Below are 17,104 nucleotides of genomic sequence, written 5' to 3'. Positions count from 1 at the left end.
TGCCAGGGCGCCATGCCGCGGGAGGTTCCCGGGCTAGCTCCGGCTCTGGTGGCGGTGTGAAGAAGAGGAAGGACGAGGGCCCATCGCCGGCCGCACGCGTGTCATCTTGGCGAACCTGGCGCTGCGTGGCCTCCCACGGTAAGCTCCTCCTGGCCCCCAGTGAGCCACGTTGTTCCTTTAAGGTGAGGGTGCCAAGCGTGGATCGATGATGACTCCCACAAAAACATTCCTTGGAAGCTGAACAAAATGAGTGAAAACTCCATACCGTCGTCCTCATCGAACTGAGGTCCACCACGTTGTGCGAGCGGAGTGCATTGAGGCGGGCGTTGGAGTGGGACAACCTGGCCAGGTTGCCGAGTGGGGGCTTGTCGGAGAGGGACGTGGCCTGCCTGGGGCGCTTTGTGGTCCGTGGCGCAGCCTGTGGTTGCTCGGGTGTGGGGCCCTGTGAGAGCTGGGTCCCCTGGTGCACGCTCCACCCGTTGGGTGGCAGGACAAGGCTTTGGCCGTGTAGGGCGCTTTTGCTCATGGGACCTGAGCACTCTGCTTTTGTGGGCGTACCAGGCTGAGGTGTGTGGCAGGGCCGACAGGCATTTGCTCCTTTTTCAGCCCAGGAGGTGCTTGTCTGGACGTGGGGTTCCCCGTGGCGTGTTTCTTGGTGTCGGGGAGACCCTAGAGGGACAGTGGACGCGGGAGCGAGGCAGGCGGTGGCCGGAGAGAATCAGAAGCGCCGAGGCTGGGGCCCTGTAGGTGGGGTTCCGAGCAGGAGCGCCTCCTTGGCCTTTGCCTCGAGGTGCCACAGAGGTAGCTCGTGGCCTCCCGCCCCCTGTGGGCGGGAGCAGCGCCTCGGAGGCGGCCAGGTGTCTCCCTGGTGAGGAGGACGGAAGCCTGGGTGGGACGGTGGACCTTTGAGGAGACTGGAAGCGGAGAGACACAGTCCTACCAATCGGGCGTGGGCTGTCACCGGGCCACTGGGTGGTGTTGAACCCTGCGAGAGATTGTCTTCCCCATGCCCTTGAGTGGGGAATACTGGTGGGGCCCTGTGTGTCGGTCTGGGTGTGGACTTCCGTGGCAAGCTGGGAGCCGAGGCCCTCCGGTGGCCTTCGGGTAGGTGATGTGGATGTGGAGAGTGGCGAATCCTCCTGAGGATGTGTGGTCGTGGGTCTTGGAGAGGAGTTGTGGTGTCAGAGGGAGGGATGCTGCGGGCGCTGGCCCGCGTGTTGGTCAGATGGGTGGACACGTGCCTCGATTGGGTGGAGGAAGAGCTCCACCTGGAGGGGTACCTGTGGCACGGCTGTCCCTGTATCCTGGGGCAGCCGAGCGTGATGACGCTGAGGGTCTCCCGGAGACCCGTGGATGGGGTCCCGCGTGGTGGGGGGAAGTTGCCGTGTTGAGCTGCAGTAGTTGGTTTGGCAGAGTGGGGGTGTCCCAGGGGACCCGGGGCGTACCTGGGGAGCCAGGACTCCCTGGCCATTCCGTGGCAGGTGAGGCGCTTTCCCGCGGTTGGCCATGTTGGGGCTCTAGGGCAGGTCCCTGGACTTCCGGGGAGACGTTGTCCTGGGTCGCGCTTACCTCGGTCCCGCTCCACCTGGGCTTGTCAGGCTTCCTGTGGACGGAAGGCAAATGGTCGCGTGGGGCCTCTGACTATGTGCCGGTGACCATTCCTCAGGGTCCTGTCTCGGGGCTGATATCTTTGAAGCATGAGGGCCTCTTTAGTCGTGAGCTGGGGCAGGGAATCCCGTGATGCCCGCGACTTCCCGCGGTGCCACCCAGTCCGACGTGAACGAGGGCAAGGCCGAGGAGAGCAGCGCAAGCATGGATTTTCCTGACGTGCACGTGTGTTCTTCGTCCCTGTTTCTACACTTGCCAGGGCGCCGTGCCGCGGGAGGTTCCCGGGCCAGCTCGGGCTGAGGTGGCGGTGTGAAAAAGAGCAAGGAGGACAGGCCACACCCAGACGCGCGCGTCTCCTCTTGCTGAACCTGGCGCTGCACGGCCTCCCATGGTAAGCTCCTCCTGGCCCCCACTGAGCCACACTGGTCCTCTGCAGGTGAGGGTGCCAAGCGTGGATCGATGATGACTCCCACAAAAACATTCCTTGGAAGCTGAACAAAATGAGTGAAAACTCTATACCGTCGTCCTCATCGAACTGAGGTCCACCTCGATGTGCGAGAAGGGTTCCGTAAGGCGGGTGGTGGAGGGGTCAACCTGGCTACATTGCCGAGTGGGGTCTCAGAGGAAATGGGTGTGGCCACCGGGGGGTTTGATTTGCGAGGCGCAGCCTGTGGTTGCTTGGGCGTGGGGCCCCGTCAGCCCTGGGGCCCCTGGTGGGTGCTCCGGCCGTCGGATGGCAGGACAAGGCTTTGGCCTTGTAGGGCGCTTTTTGCTCATGGGACCTGAGCACCGTGCTTTTCTGGGCGTAGCAGGCTGAGGATTGTGGCAGGTCCGACAGGCGTTTGCTCCCTTTTCTGCACAGGAGGTGGTTGTCTGGACGTGGGCCTCCCCATGGCGGGGTTCTAGGTGTCGGGGGAGGGGGGGAGACATTCGAGGGACCGTAGGCAGGGGCGGGGGGTGGGGCACGGCAGGCAGTGGCCAAAGAGAATCAGAAGCGCTAAGGCTCGGGCCCCATAGTTGGCATCGCCAGCAGGATCGCCTCCTTGGCCTTTGCCTCGAGGTGCCACAGAGGTAGCTCGTGGCCTCCCGCCCCCTCTGGGCGGGAGCAGTGCCTGGGAGGCGGCCAAATGTCTCCCTGGTGAGGAGGACAGAAGCCTGGGTTGGACGGTGGACCATTGAAGAAACTGGAATCAGGGAGACAGAGTCCTGCCAATCACGGTTGGGCTGTCGCCGGGTCACTCGGTTGGTATTGAACCGTGTGACAGATTGTCTTCACCCTTCCCTTGAGTGGAGAATACTGGTCGGGCCCTGTTTGTCGGGCTGGGTGTCGACTTCGTGGGAACCTGGGGGACACGGCCCTCAGGTGGCCTTCGGGGTAGGTAATGTGGAAGTGGAGATTGGCGAATCCTCCCGAGGGCCCGTGGTTGTGGGACCTCCTGACGAGTTGTGGTGTGAGAGGCAGGGATGCCGAGGGAGCTGGCACCTGAGTTGAGCAGATGGGTGGATACGTGCCAGTAGTGGATGGAGGAAGATCCCCGCTGGGAGGGGTTAGTGTGGCCCGGAGGTCCCCGTGTCCTGGGGCAGCGGAGCATGATGGCACTGAGGGTCTCCCGGAGACCCGTGGATAGGGGCCCGTGTGGTGGGGAAACTTGCAGTGTGGAGCTGCTGAAGTGTGTTTGGCAGAGTGGGTTGTCCCTGGGTAGCCTAGGCTCCCAGGGCATTTTATGACAGAGTAGGCACTGCCCTCCCTTAGACCTTTTCGTGTCATTCTTTATTGTATATCAGTGATCCACCTCTGTTTTTGAATTGAATTCTTTCCCTTCTTTTGTAAATTTTCTTGAGTTGTCCTCATTTCTGTGGATTGTTTTTCTTCTGCTTTGTGGACCATCGTTCCCAAGGCAGGCATGTTTTTTCAGAAGTCTTGGTTTTTTCCTCAGTAGACACCCTCATTTCACTCCTCTTTGTATGCATAAACACTTTAGAATGCATATATGCCTCTCATAACTCAGATGTAGTACTTAGTCGAAATCCCTTATTTTAGAGCCATATCATTTCAGTTTTTAGCCAAATTTGTCATTGTTTTTTCCTGAATTTTTATAGATTTGCCTCTTTTTTCCTCCATTCTTTGAGCAGTATCTGTGCTGCAGGAGGCATCTGATGTCTTCATCAGAAGAGGTACACATGTTTAGATGGGAAGATGGAACCTTGAGGAAATTGAAATCAAGGAAGACAAAGTGGTGTCTAGCAGTTGAGTGCACTTTTGTGAGTGTCGTTGTGACATTCTCACAAATTCTTTTCATTTTTAGGGCTACAGGTCACTGGTCGTATTCTCTTTTTCATGTAATATTTTATGTTCTTGGCAAGGTAATCCCTTAGTTTTTCTGATCTTGTCTATGTTTCATGAAGACTGGTTACTTTTCTCCTGTGGGAAATCCTGTGGTGGGAAATCTCATTGTTCATTTGTCTTAGTGCAGGGTGTCTTTGGCCCTGGTGTTCTTCCACTTAGGCTTCTTGTCAATGATTGTCACTTTTTTCTCAGTTGAAGAAAGGCTCTGGTGTGTGGCATATTTGTAATTTGTGGAAGCATGTTTTTGTAGAGTAGTATTATGTGCCCAGAAGTGTCCTTTTTCCAGTGTCCACTAGATGTTCTGACCTGATTTTGTGAACCTCTCTTGGTGCGATGTGGCTGTTGTTGATCACCCTGACATTTTTTGTGCATACCTTGTGTGCCTATTTGCGTACTGTGTGGCTTAAGGTGTAGTCCTCCTTGTGGTGATCTTGCACATTCTCTGAAGGTTTCTTACTTTTCTCCTTAGAAATCACTGGCTCAAGCCCCATTGTGGGCTCTCAGGCCTCCTAAATAATGACCATCCCATTGTAGAAGTGGACGTTTAGTGCTTTGGTGGAATGCCAAGTGTAGAGCCCTGTGTTATACCTGTTTCTGCAAGTATTCATTGTGATACAAGTCCTTAGAAATCTCTTAGTCATGCTGAAACCTTGTGTTTTCTAATCATATGTTAGGCAGATGGACTCACTTGTAGAGAATAGTGTACCTCTGTGCTTTCTTCACATATTGTTGTTGTTTTCTATATTTGCCAGGTAAAGTTGCCTTGGGAAGAATTCCAGAATTCCAGCATATAGTTGTCCTTTCCTGCGTACTCCCAAAGTGGTTGCATATCCCAAGCACTTGTGTGCTTGTCTTCTAGTGGGTGTTGGTGCACCACTGATGAAGGTCATACTCTCTCCCCACAATGCAGAGAGTTTGCTCATTTCCTGGAGTTCATCACATGGGTGGATTGATAATGACTTTCACATATACACCTTTAGAAAGTGGACTTTCATGAAGTTTTATCATTTTGTGGCTTGCAGGTTCTGTGTCTGGAGGGCACTTTGGACTTCGAACCTTTTTATGTGACTGGCTGCCTTTTCTATTATCACATTGTCCCATTGCTAGCATAGACAATAGAGTTTCAGCAAAATGTCCTTGGTCAGCATTCTGTAGGAAGATGATGCTAGCTGGAAGCAGGCAAGTTTTGTTCATACTCAGCATAGGGCATCCTATCTGCAATAGCTTACTCAATATGAAACTGCATCATCTATCAGAAGGTTCTGGCAACTAAGGCAGCTATGGGCTCCCTCCTAAATGTCTGTGTTTTTTCTGTACTTTCCAGGTGACCATTCCTTAGGATGAGTTCCAGAATTCCAGTAGATAGTCTCACATGTTTGCAGAACTGCGGAGAAAACAAGGAAGCCTGGGACATACCTGGTTTACTGTGGGTTACAGTAAATGGATGATGATGGTAAATTTCTCCTCCACAGAATCCAATTTTGCTGATATCCATGGTTGCATTCCATGTGTGGTTCAATGTTGACTCTACTTCTCTCATTTTGTAGTCCTTGGAACAAAATGAGTGAAAACAATACCATCGTCTTCGTTGAACCAAGTTATACCATGTTGGTTCAACAGGCAGTATAGAGATGAAGGAGGGAACAGAGCCAACAATTGCCATTCTGTATAGCAAGAGATAGGTCAGAGAGGTAATGGATGGGGTCTAACCTTATGCACTTTGGGTTTCCTAGATCAGCAAGTCACTATTTGTAAAGGCCAGGTTATAGTATGAGCCTGTAATAGTAAGTTAGTATGTAGGTTAGCCAAAACAGGCTTTGGTCTGTGTGGGCTTTGCTCCTCTTTTTGTGTAGCTTCATCACTGAGGTCCCTTATCCCCTAGAGAGAGCCAGTTCTTTTTTGTCAGGCTGGGAGCAGGAGTGCAACAGAAGTGCAGGTCTTTACTACATGTGGTTTTCTTTTGGTGGTTGTCAGGGCTGATTGCGACGACCATGGCGATGGGCTGACATAATTGTGAGTCAGTCAGCAATGGGTGACTGCTTGCTGTTGGTTGGTTCCTGAGGACAAGCCAGAGAAGGATTATGCCCTTTCTCTGTTTACTAGTTTCCTGGAAAAGGGTATCCAGCTAATTGCTATAGAGTGAAAATAGTGGGAGGAGAGAGAACTGTGCTCAGCTGTTGTTCCTCACTGAGTTTACATGTTGTGTGTTATTTCTTTAAGCTGTGTTCATTGTTCTTGCCTGTGTTTACAGTAGTATAGTCTTCAATATTTCCAGTCTTCTTTATTTCTATTTGAATTTTGAACTTTTCTGTTTTCATTATTCCTATTTTCAAGTAATTTTCCTTTTGTTTATCAACCTGATGGAATTTGTTGTTTTGTGTATAGTTTATCTTTCTTCCTATGTTTTGTAAATGCTGAGGTAAAAATTCCTTATGTTTAAGTACATCATCTATTGTGGGTTTTTTTTTCTTTCTTTTTTTTATTCTTTTTTTGGTCTATTGGTTTTACTTTTACCTTTGGACATATACTTGTGGCAGTATGCTTTTGTTAGCAAGCATCCTCATGGTCTGTACAGATCCAGAGTGCTTTCCTTATCCTCATATAATCTGTTGGCATGCAGGGCTTTGGAGAGAGAAGAGTATCACCACTGGTCTTTTCTACGATAATGCATATCCTTTTTTCATATATGTTTCTAAGTACCTGTGGGAATAGTGTACTCTTGCCCATGACACATAGGTACTAGATGGTTCTGCCCGGCTCAAATGTCATTTCAATTGTGACCGATGCAAGTTTCTATTCTTAAGCACTTCTGTGTTTTCTTTGTGCTTGCCATGTGGTTTTTTGATGAAATGTTTTCCTGTTATGGTACATTAAGACCTATATTCTTGAGATCCTATTATCATGCTGAATTTTGATAGGGACAGAAGAGAAATCCTGTCATACCCTGGTATGTTCACTACTGTGGCACCATCATATAGTTTTTATATAAGTTTAGTTATGTGTCTCTTGGTTTGAAATTGTTCATTTTTATTGTTTCATGATTAACCTAAATACCTTTATCATTATCTGTGACTATTGTTGGCCCTGGATTGCGTCAAGCTTCCAAAGAATTCATACTGCTGTCTGTGTTACACAGTGGTCAAGGCAATCTGTTTCTTGTTCAGGACATTAGAAGAATTTAGCTGAACTAGAAGAAAATACAAGAAATTTATTTTTTTGTTCATCCATGTATATTTTCTGTTTAAATGTGTATTTTTAAAAGTCTCCAGTATAGATTCAGATTCTACATATAAGACAGTATGATTTCTAGAGCAGTGCGATGGCTTGATGTTTAATTGCATTTTGTTTTGCAGTATATCATCTTCCTATTTTATAAGGTAACAAATGTACATATCAGTAATATATGGTTCCCTGAACTGAGGTAGTGTTTGCAAAGATTATTCAGGGAAGCATCTTCTCTTATTTATTTTGCACAAATAACCACTTATTCCCCATTTGTTGAAGAGTAAGTCAAAAGTTTGTGCTAAGGAAGGTAAAATAATTTTGAATAGTGCATTTTTTTGTGAAATGTTTACTTGTCTATCAGTTGTTCATTAGCTGCTTTTCTGATGGATTTTTCAAGGTTTCTTATGATTTATATTGTGATTGAAGTGTGTGGAAATTTAATTTAGAATAACATTATCTAATGTCCATGATGTTTCTGTTTTCCATAGAGGCATGTACAATTCATTGGTTCATCCTTGCCTCCAAGAAATAATTCTGGATCTAAAATTAGACTTCTGTCATACTGTGCTTCTTTGTGTAAAGGACTTTCAGGATAAAAATCCATGATTTCACCTGTACATATAACTCATACCTACTTTCTCACCTTCATTCCAGTGATGGTTTGCTTATGTTGCCAACAACACAATACCATAGACCTGGTAAGTTATAAAGAAAATAGGTTTATTTTTTCCCATTGTTCTGGAGGCAAGTTCAAGGGATCACATGTAGTGATGGCGTTTTTATTTTCAGAGTTCTGAGTCACTGCATAACATTGAATTGTAGGAAATGGGTATTACACATATGCATTTGTATCTAAGTTTCATCTGGTCTCCCTTCCTATTTGTATAAAGGCACTGGGATTCAATCAAGACCTTATCCTAATCATGTATGAAGGTTCCATTTCTTTTCTTTCTTTCTTTCTTTTTTTTTTGTTTTTGTTTTTGTTTTTTGGTACCAGGGATTGAACTCAGGGATACTCAACCACTGAGCTACATTCCCAGCCCTATTTTGTACTTTATTTAAAGACAGGGTCTCACTAAGTTGTTTAGCACTTCACTTTTGCTGAGGCTGGCTTTGAACTATCAATTCTCCTGCCTCAGCCTCCAGAGCCACTGGGATTACAGGTGTGCGCCACCGCACCCAGCCCATAGGTCCCATTTCTTAACACCATATTTGGATTATGTTTCCATCTAATGATATCTCAATATAGGAACTAAATTTAAACACACAAAGACTGGGGGTGGAGATTCTTAAACTATATTCAAACCATAGCATTTATTGTGGTAATTGTGTTCAGTGAGAAAAATACCAAATTTTACCATTGTAAAATCGCTTACCTTCCAAAGGATTAAAATCTCCTTGTTTTCTAGTTGGTTGTTTTATGTGTGTAGAGGAACATGTAGAAATAATATGTCATGGTAATCATAGCATGTTTCCACAGAGTGCTAAGTTTGAGCACTAGTGAAGATCTTTAGCATTTCACCTCTCATTTCATGACAACTCATGTACGATTTATACTTTTTCCTCCAGTTCTTATATGGTATGCCAGGAATAAGAATGATACTTGGAGATACATAGGAATATATGAAAGTTTTCCTCTAAGATCTTGGGTTTACTGATTGTGATAATTAAAAAGAAAGGGAAAAGAGTCCATATTCTCTGAAATGACTGTTCTGTACCATTCTGCATGCAACTTTCCCATTATACTTTGAACTACCCATTGTACCAGTGAAGTGCTCTTTGTCTGAATGGTAGTGAACAGTGATGTGATTTGAGTCAGGTTTAACTGCTTTACTTAAGGAATCAATACCTCTGCCTGGCATTTCAGAGCTGTTACTTGTTTATGGTAGAAAATTTATTGCCTGGTCGTTTCTGTTTGTTCCAGTTCATTCTACTTTGTCAACTCTGAAGACATGAGGCGGATATTAATGTCAAATGTGTTGGAAAAAATAATGTATACACATTGTCAGTGAGAGTCTGTTAAACTAGGGACTTTTGGCAACTCATTATCCAAAAGTGGACAACGTTGTCATCCGTTTTTAAAAAGGGATAGTGTCAACATGTTTGTTTGCATCAGCTTGGGAAATTTTACGGTGAGTGTTTATTCCTACTGAGGTTAAAAACTGTTACCATCTTAAATAGTATTAATTCAAATGAAAATGTACACTGTATTACACAGGACGACATGGCATTCTGCACCTATAATTAACTGGCCCTATGCTGTAGCATTCACAGGTGTAATTGCCATGGAATTCAGTGTAAATTTGGATATAAAGAAGGTTTATGTTTTCATTCACATTTAGAGATACAAGAGAGTACTTTAGATAAATAAACCATAGTGTTGGTAAGAATTAGCTATTCTACTTATGTTAGTAAGCATTTGTTTCTAACATGTTCCCTAAAAAAGATTAAAGTAGATACAGAAGGAATTATTACTTTTTATGTCTGATGGTTTAAATATGAGGTTTCCCTAAGAAGCTCATGTATGAGACATTACAAGAATGTTCAGAAGTGAAATGATTGTGTTATGAGACCCTTAACCCCAACCAGTACATTAATCCACTTGAATGGATTAACTGAGTAGTAACTGAAGGCAGGTAAGGTCTGCCTGGAGAAAGTGGGTCATTGGCAGTATGCCTTTCTGGTATATATTTTGTCCTTGTTGAGCAGAGCTCTCTCTCTCTGCTTCCTGGTATTATGTCCTAAGCTGCTTCCCTCCACCATGGTCTTCCGCTATGAGGTTTAGCCTCACCTCAAACCCTGAGGAATGGAGTCAACCATCCATGAACTGAAAACACTAAAATTGTGAACCCCAAAATAAACTTTTCCTACTCTAAATGTTCTTGTTGGTCTTTGGTCACAGCAGAAGAAAAGCAGACCAAAGCATTTTGTCTCATGCCATGTAGACTTTCATTATAGCTTTTTTTTGCAAGTGTTAACACAGTATTTATATAATTATGCAAGAACAGTTGTTTGTATATTCTTTTTCCCATTGAATTCATAATATTCTCTAATTTTTCTTGTGAAGCCTTCACCAGTCCAAGTTAGAATGAATTTTTATTGTAAATATTATTGAATTTCAAGTCTTTCACATGATTTATTGATTTATATTCTATCATGAATATATTACTTATTCAATAGCAATTCAGTTCTTTTAGTTTTGAGCATATACATTTTTTGTTCCAATCAAGTCTGTCTTTACTGATTTTCTTTGATTCATAATAAAAATGTATAATTCTATTCTTAGAGCTTATCAGTTTCCTTTAATGAAAATTGAATCAAATCAGGTGAGGATGTTGTTTTTTTCTTCTATATCTTTACTGATTTTCTGTTTGGTTGTTCTATCAATGAGTACTGAAGGATGTTGAAGTCTTCAGTTTTTATACAGGATTTTTTTTTTTCCTTCAGACCTACTACTTTTTTAATTGGCATGATGAATTGTACATATTAATGAGGTCGGGGTGCTTTTTCAATTCACACAGCAGGTACTGATAAACCAGGGTAACAAACATCATTTCTTTACATTTGGAGTCATCAAGTTCCTCTCTTCTAGACCTTCACAAAATATTCAGTAGGTTATAGTGAACCATAATCACCCCCACTGAGCAATGGAATACTGGAGCTTATTCCTTCTATTCAACCATGTGTTGGTATCTCTTAACCAACCTCAATCCTCTCACCTTCTCAGCTTCTAGTAATCATTGCTCTATAGTCAACTCAACTTTTTCTAGCTTTTTAATGTGGGCAAGAACCTACAAAATTTGTCTTTCTGTGTCTGACTTATTTCATTTAAGAAAATGTCCTCCAGTTCCATCTATTTTGGTGCAAATGACAGGATTTTATTTTTCTTTATGGCTGAATAATATCCATTATATATAATTTTTAATCTCTTTACATTATTAAATCTCTTTAACACATCAGTGAGTACTTAAGTTGGTTCCATTTCTTAATTATTGTGAATATTGCTTCAATAAATATGGAAATGCAGGTATCTCTGATATGTTAATATAATGATTTTATTTTTTTGATATATTGATTTTATTTCTTTTGAGTATATACCCAAAAGCAAAGTTGTTTGATCATATGGTTGATCTATTTTCAGTTTTTAAGGAACCTTTATACTGTTCTCCATAGTGGCTGCAACTACTTTATATTCCTACCAACCATGTGTAAGAGTTCCTTTGACTCACCATCTTTACCAGCAATTGTTATTTTTCTCTTTCTGATAAAAGATAATATTCATCCTAACTGGGGTTAGATAATATCTCATTGGGTTTGATTTCCAGTTCCCTGATAGCTATGACAGTGTGTAATTTTTTATAATAATTTTTTCTTTGTATATTTTGTAGCTCTTTTAGGTATATGGATATATAGTATTGTTATATATTCTTGATGAATCATTCTCATCATCATATCTCTTCATTCTCTATAATACTATTGTGAAGTTTACTTTGATACCAATGCGGCTGTATAAGCCTTTGTTTGATTTGTTTGCATATGTCTTTTTCCTTCTATTTATTTTTAATCTCTGTCTCTATATTTGAAGTCAGTTTCTTATGTGCAATATGCTATTATTTGTAGGTAGCTGACAATTTCCATCTTTTATACAGGGTTTTAGTCCATTTACATTTAAGCAATTATTGACATACTCTATGAACTGCATCTTATTTTTATTATTAGCTTATTCATTATAATTTTGTTAGTTGTAGCTCTAGGATTTACATATATAACTTTATTGACTCAAAATCTAAATTCAGATCATCCTGTTCCACTTTGTAGAGGTTTATGCAAAAGTCTATAAAATTTAGAATAACATAATTCTATTTTATCTATTTTTGGTAAAATCTCGTACCTTTTATTTTTGGCATATAAGTAATAGAAATAAAACAATAAATATTTACATATACAAAAATAATTTTTCCTTTGGCTAGTCAGTGATCTTTTTAAATGTTTTTAATTTTTACAATTAAAATACATATAACATAATTTATATTAATATATAATTTCATATATACTATAAATTAAAAATATATTTAACATAAACTTTAGCAACTTCACCATTTTTAAGTGTACAATTTGATGGCATAAAGTACATTTACATCATTATGCAAGAGCATGCCATCCAACCCAAGAACTCTTAAATTTTCCAGTTTATTTTTATTTGTTATTTTTAGATATACATGACAGTACAGTGTATTTTGACATATTATACATACATAGAATATAACTTATTCTAATTAGGATCACTTCTTGTGGTTATATGTGATTTGGAGTTTCACTAGTGTGTATTCATATATGAACCTAGGAAAGTTTTTTCTGATTCATTCTACTCTCTTTCCTAATCCCATCAACCCTCCCTTCCCTTCATTCCCCTTTGTCTAATTCCATAAACTTTTATTATTTTCTACCCCCACTAATTGTGTGTCAGCATCCACATATCAGAAAGAACATTTTGCCTTTGCTTTTTTGGAATTGGTATATTTCACTTAACATGATTGTCTCCAGCTCCATCCTTTTACTGGCAAAAGTCATACAATGATTCTTCTTTATGACTAAGTAATATTCCAATGTGTATACATACCACATTTTCTTTATCCATTCAACTGCAGAATGGCATCTAGTTTGGTTCTATAGGTTTGCTATTGTGAATTGAGCTACTATAAACATCAATGTTGCTGTGTCACTACAGTATGCTGATTTTAAGTCTTTTGGATTTATACTAAGGAGTGGTATAACTGGGTCAAATGGTGAGTCCCTTCCAAATTTTCTGAGGAATCTCCATACTGCTTTCCATAGTGATTGCACCAATTTGCAGTTCCACCAGCAATGTGTGAGGGTAACTTTTCTCCTACATCTCGCCAACATTTATTGTTACTGGTATTCTTGATAATTGCCATTCTGACTGGAGTGAGATGGAATCTCAATGAGGTTTTAGTTTGCATTTCTCTAGTTGCTAGAGATGTTGAACATTTTTTCATATATTTTTTGATAATTTGTATTTCTTCTTCTGCAAAGTGCCTGTTTAGTTCCTTTGCCCATTTATTAATTGGGTCATTTCTTGTTATGGTGTTAAGTGTTTTGAGGTCTTTGTATATCCTGGAGATTAATGCTGTATCTGAGATGCAGGTGGCAAAGATTTTCTCCCATTCTCTAAACTCTTTATTGTTTCCTTTGATGTGAAGATTTTTAGTTTGATACCATCCCATTTATTGATTCTTAATTTTACTCCTTGCATTTCAGAAGACTTGTTGAGGAAGTCAGTTCCTAAGCCAACATCCTGGAGAATTGGTCCTACTTTTTCTTCTAGAAAGTTGAGGGTGTCTAGTCTAATGCCTAGGTCCTTGAGCTACTTTTAGTTAAGTTTTGTGGAGGGTGATAGATAGAGTTCAATTTTATTCTGCTACATATCGATTTCCAGTTTTCCCTGCACCATTTGTTGATGAGGCTCTCTTTTCTTCAGTATGTTTATGGTGTCTTTGTCTAGTATAAAATAACTGTATTTATGTAGGTTTATCTCTGTGTTTTCTTTTCTGTACCATAGGTTTTTGTCTGTTTCGGTGCCAATACCATGCCATTGTTGTTGCTATAACTTGGTATAATAATTTAAGGTCTGGTATTGTTATGCCTCCTGCTTCATTTTTCTCACTAAGGATTGCTTTGCCTACTCTGGGCCTCTTATTTTTTCAAATGAATTTCATGACTGCCTTTTCTATTTCTATGAAGAATGTCATTGGAATGTGAATAGGAACTGCATTAAATCTGTATATCACTTTGGTAGTATGGCCATTTTGACAATATTAACTCTGCCTATCCAAGAACATGGGAGATCTTTCCATCTTCTAAGGGCTTCTTCAATTTCTTTCTTTAGTGTTCTGTAGTTTTTATTGTAGCGGTCTTTTACCTCTTTGGTTAGATTGATTCCCAAGGGTTTTTTTGAGGCTATTGTGAATGGAATAGTTTTCCTAATTTCTCTTTCAGCAGATTCACCATCATTATTGTATAGGAACACAATTGATTTATGGGTATTAATTATATCCTGCTACTATGCTGAATTTGTTTATGAATTCTAGTAGTTTTCTGGTGGAGTTTTTGCGTCTTCTAAATATAGAATCGTGTCATTAGCAAATAGGAATAGTTTGATCTCTTCTTTTCCTATTCATATCCATTTAATTTCATTCTTTTGTCTAATTGCTGTGGCTAGGGTTTCACGGACTATGTTGAATAAAAGTGGTGAAAGCGGGCATCCCTGTCTTGTTCTAATTTTTAGAGGAATGCTTTCAGGTTTTTTTTTTTTTTCCATTTAGAATGATGTTGGCCTTGAGTTTAGCACATATAACAATGATGAGGTATGTTCCTACTATCCCTAGTATTCCTAGTGTTTTGAACAAAATGGATGCTGAGTGTTATCAAATGCTGTTTGTTTTTTTCTTTTTTGCATCTCTTGAGATAATCGTGTGATTCTTGTCTTTCTGTCCATTTATTGATTTCCATATGTTGAACCAACTGGAATGAACCCCACTTGATCATGGTGCACTATCTTTTTAATACATTTTTGTCTGCAATTTGCCAGTATTTTGTTAAGAATTTTTACATCTATGTTCATCAGGGATATTGATTTGAAGTTTTCTTTCCTTCATGAGTCTTTGTCTGGTCATGCTATGAGGGTGATACTAGCTTCATAGAGAGTTTGGAAGGGTTCTCTCCTTTTCTATTTCATGGAATAATTTGAAGAGTATTAGTGTAAGTTCATCTTTGATGGTCTGGTATAACTTGGCTGAGAATTCTTCTGGTTCTGGGCTTTTCTTTGCATTTGATGGTGTCTTCAATTTCATTTCTAGAAATTGATCTCTTTAAATTTTCTACATCCTCCTGATTCCATTTGTGTAGGTCATTTGTTGATGTCTTCATGATTTTCTATTTTATTGGTGTATATATTTTCAAAATAGTTTCAGATTATCATTTGTATTTCGGTAGTGTTTTGGTGATATTTCCTTTATTATCATGAATTTTAGCAATTTGAGTTTTCTCTCTTTTTTGGCTTACCTATAAGTTTTTTTTTTAAGAACCAATTTTTTGTTTTATTGATTGTTTTGAATTTTTTTTTTTTTTTTTTGGTTTTAATTTCATTGATTTCAACTCTGCTTTTGGTGTTAATTTGTTCCTTTTTTTCCCCTAGGGCTTTGAGATATACTAATATACTATTAGGTTATTTATTTATTTGGTGACTTTCTATTCTCTTAATGAATTAGCATAATGCAATGAACTTTCCTCTTAACACTGCCTTCATAGTATGCCAGAGATTTTAATATGTTGTATCATTACTCTCATTTACCTCTATTTTTTTTTCATCCCTGATTTCTTTTGCTATGCATTGGTTATTCAAAAGCATGTTTTCAGTCTCCATGTTAGAATAGTTCCTATTTTTAAATTTTATCATTGATTTCTAATTTCATTCCATTATGATCTGATAGAATACAAGATCACTATTTTTTGTGATTTGCTAAGAGTTGCTTTGTGGACTAAGATATGGTCTATTTTAGAGAAGGATCTGTGTGCTGCTTAGAAGGGAATGTATTTAGTCATCGATGGATAAAATATTTTATTTGTCTCTTAAGTCTAAATTATTCATTGTATTTGTTAGTCATATAGCTTCTTTATTCAGTTTTTGTTTGGAGGATCTATCCAGTGATGAGAGAGGCATATTAAAGTCCCCAGTATTATTGTGTTGTGGTCTAATTGATTCCTAAAATTAAGAAGGGTATGTCCGATGTATGTAGACACTACATAAATATCTAGAATTGTTATGTCTCGTTGATATATAATTCCCTTAAGCAGTATGAAATGGCCTTCTCTGTCCCTTTTGATTAACTTTGTCTTGAAATCTACTTTATCTGATATGAGGATAGAAAACCTTGCTTGTTTATGAGTTACATGTGAATGATATGATTTTTCCTATCCTTTTACCTTCAGTCTGTGGATGTCTTTGCCTCTGAGGTCAGTCTCTTGGAGACAGCACATTTTTGGGTCTTGTTTTTAAATCCAATCTGCCAGTCTATGTCTTTTGATCAATGAGTTTAGACCATTTACTTCAGTGTTATTACTGAGATATGATTTTTATTCCTTGTCATTTTGATTTATTCTGGCTTTTCATTTCAATTAGTTTCTCCTTTGATTGACTATTTTTTTTTTACTATTCTTCTAGTGTAGTTCTTTGCTGGTTTTCACTTTTTTCATTTCTTCTTCGAGAAATATTTTATTGAGTATTTTTTTAGTGCAGACTTTCTAATTGTGAATTCTTTTAACTTTTGCTTATCTTGGAAAGTATTTATTTCATCATCAATTCTGAAGCCTAATTTTGCTGGTCTAGTATTCTTGGTTGGCATCCATCTTCTTTCAGAGCTTTGTATATATTATTCCAAGACCTCCTAGCTTTGAGGGTCAGAGTTGAAAAATCTGCTGAGATCTGGACTGGTTTCCCTCTAAATGTGACCTGTCATTTTTCTCTGACAGCCTTTAAAATTCTATCCTTTTTTTGTATTTTAGGCATTTTCTTAATCATGTGCCTTGGTATGGGTCTGTTGTAATTTTGTATATTTGGGATCTTGTGTGCCTCCTGTATTTGATTTTTCATTTCATTTTAAGTTTTAGGATATTTGCAGATATTATTTCATTGAAAAGACTATCCATTCCTTTGATTTGGATCTCCAAGCCTTCACTTACCTGATAAATCTTAAGTGTGGTCTTTTCATGTTATCCCATATTTCTTGGAAGTTCTGTTCAGGGTCTCTTAATGCCTTTTCTCCATGCTCTACTTTATTTTTAAGATTACATGTTTTGTCTTCATTGCCTAAACTTCTGTCTTCTAAGTGGTCTAATGTGCTGGTG

The 17,104-nt window shown here is 40.2% G+C and overlaps 1 protein-coding gene across 6 annotated transcripts in view; it reads left to right on the top strand.

The window, feature by feature from the left end:
• Nucleotides 1-2,246, top strand: part of LOC306650401 (uncharacterized protein) — a 178,814-nt gene extending 176,568 nt beyond the window's left edge. For 2 of the 6 annotated variants that reach the window (XM_079122439.1, XM_079122435.1), the window contains exons 10-11: nt 7-138; nt 1,868-2,241. The gene's annotated coding sequence lies outside the window, so the exon portion shown is untranslated. Of the gene's footprint in view, nt 1-6; nt 139-1,867 lie in introns of all 6 variants that reach the window. The other 4 variants (XM_079122437.1, XM_079122440.1, XM_079122438.1 and 1 more) reach the window with 4 other exon arrangements.
• The last annotated feature ends 14,858 nt before the right edge of the window (nt 2,247-17,104 follow it).

This window comes from Sciurus vulgaris, assembly GCF_902686455.1.
Source record: "Sciurus vulgaris genome assembly, chromosome: 2".
Classification (NCBI taxonomy): Eukaryota; Metazoa; Chordata; class Mammalia; order Rodentia; family Sciuridae; genus Sciurus; species Sciurus vulgaris.
This window is presented reverse-complemented; position numbering and strand designations above follow the sequence as displayed.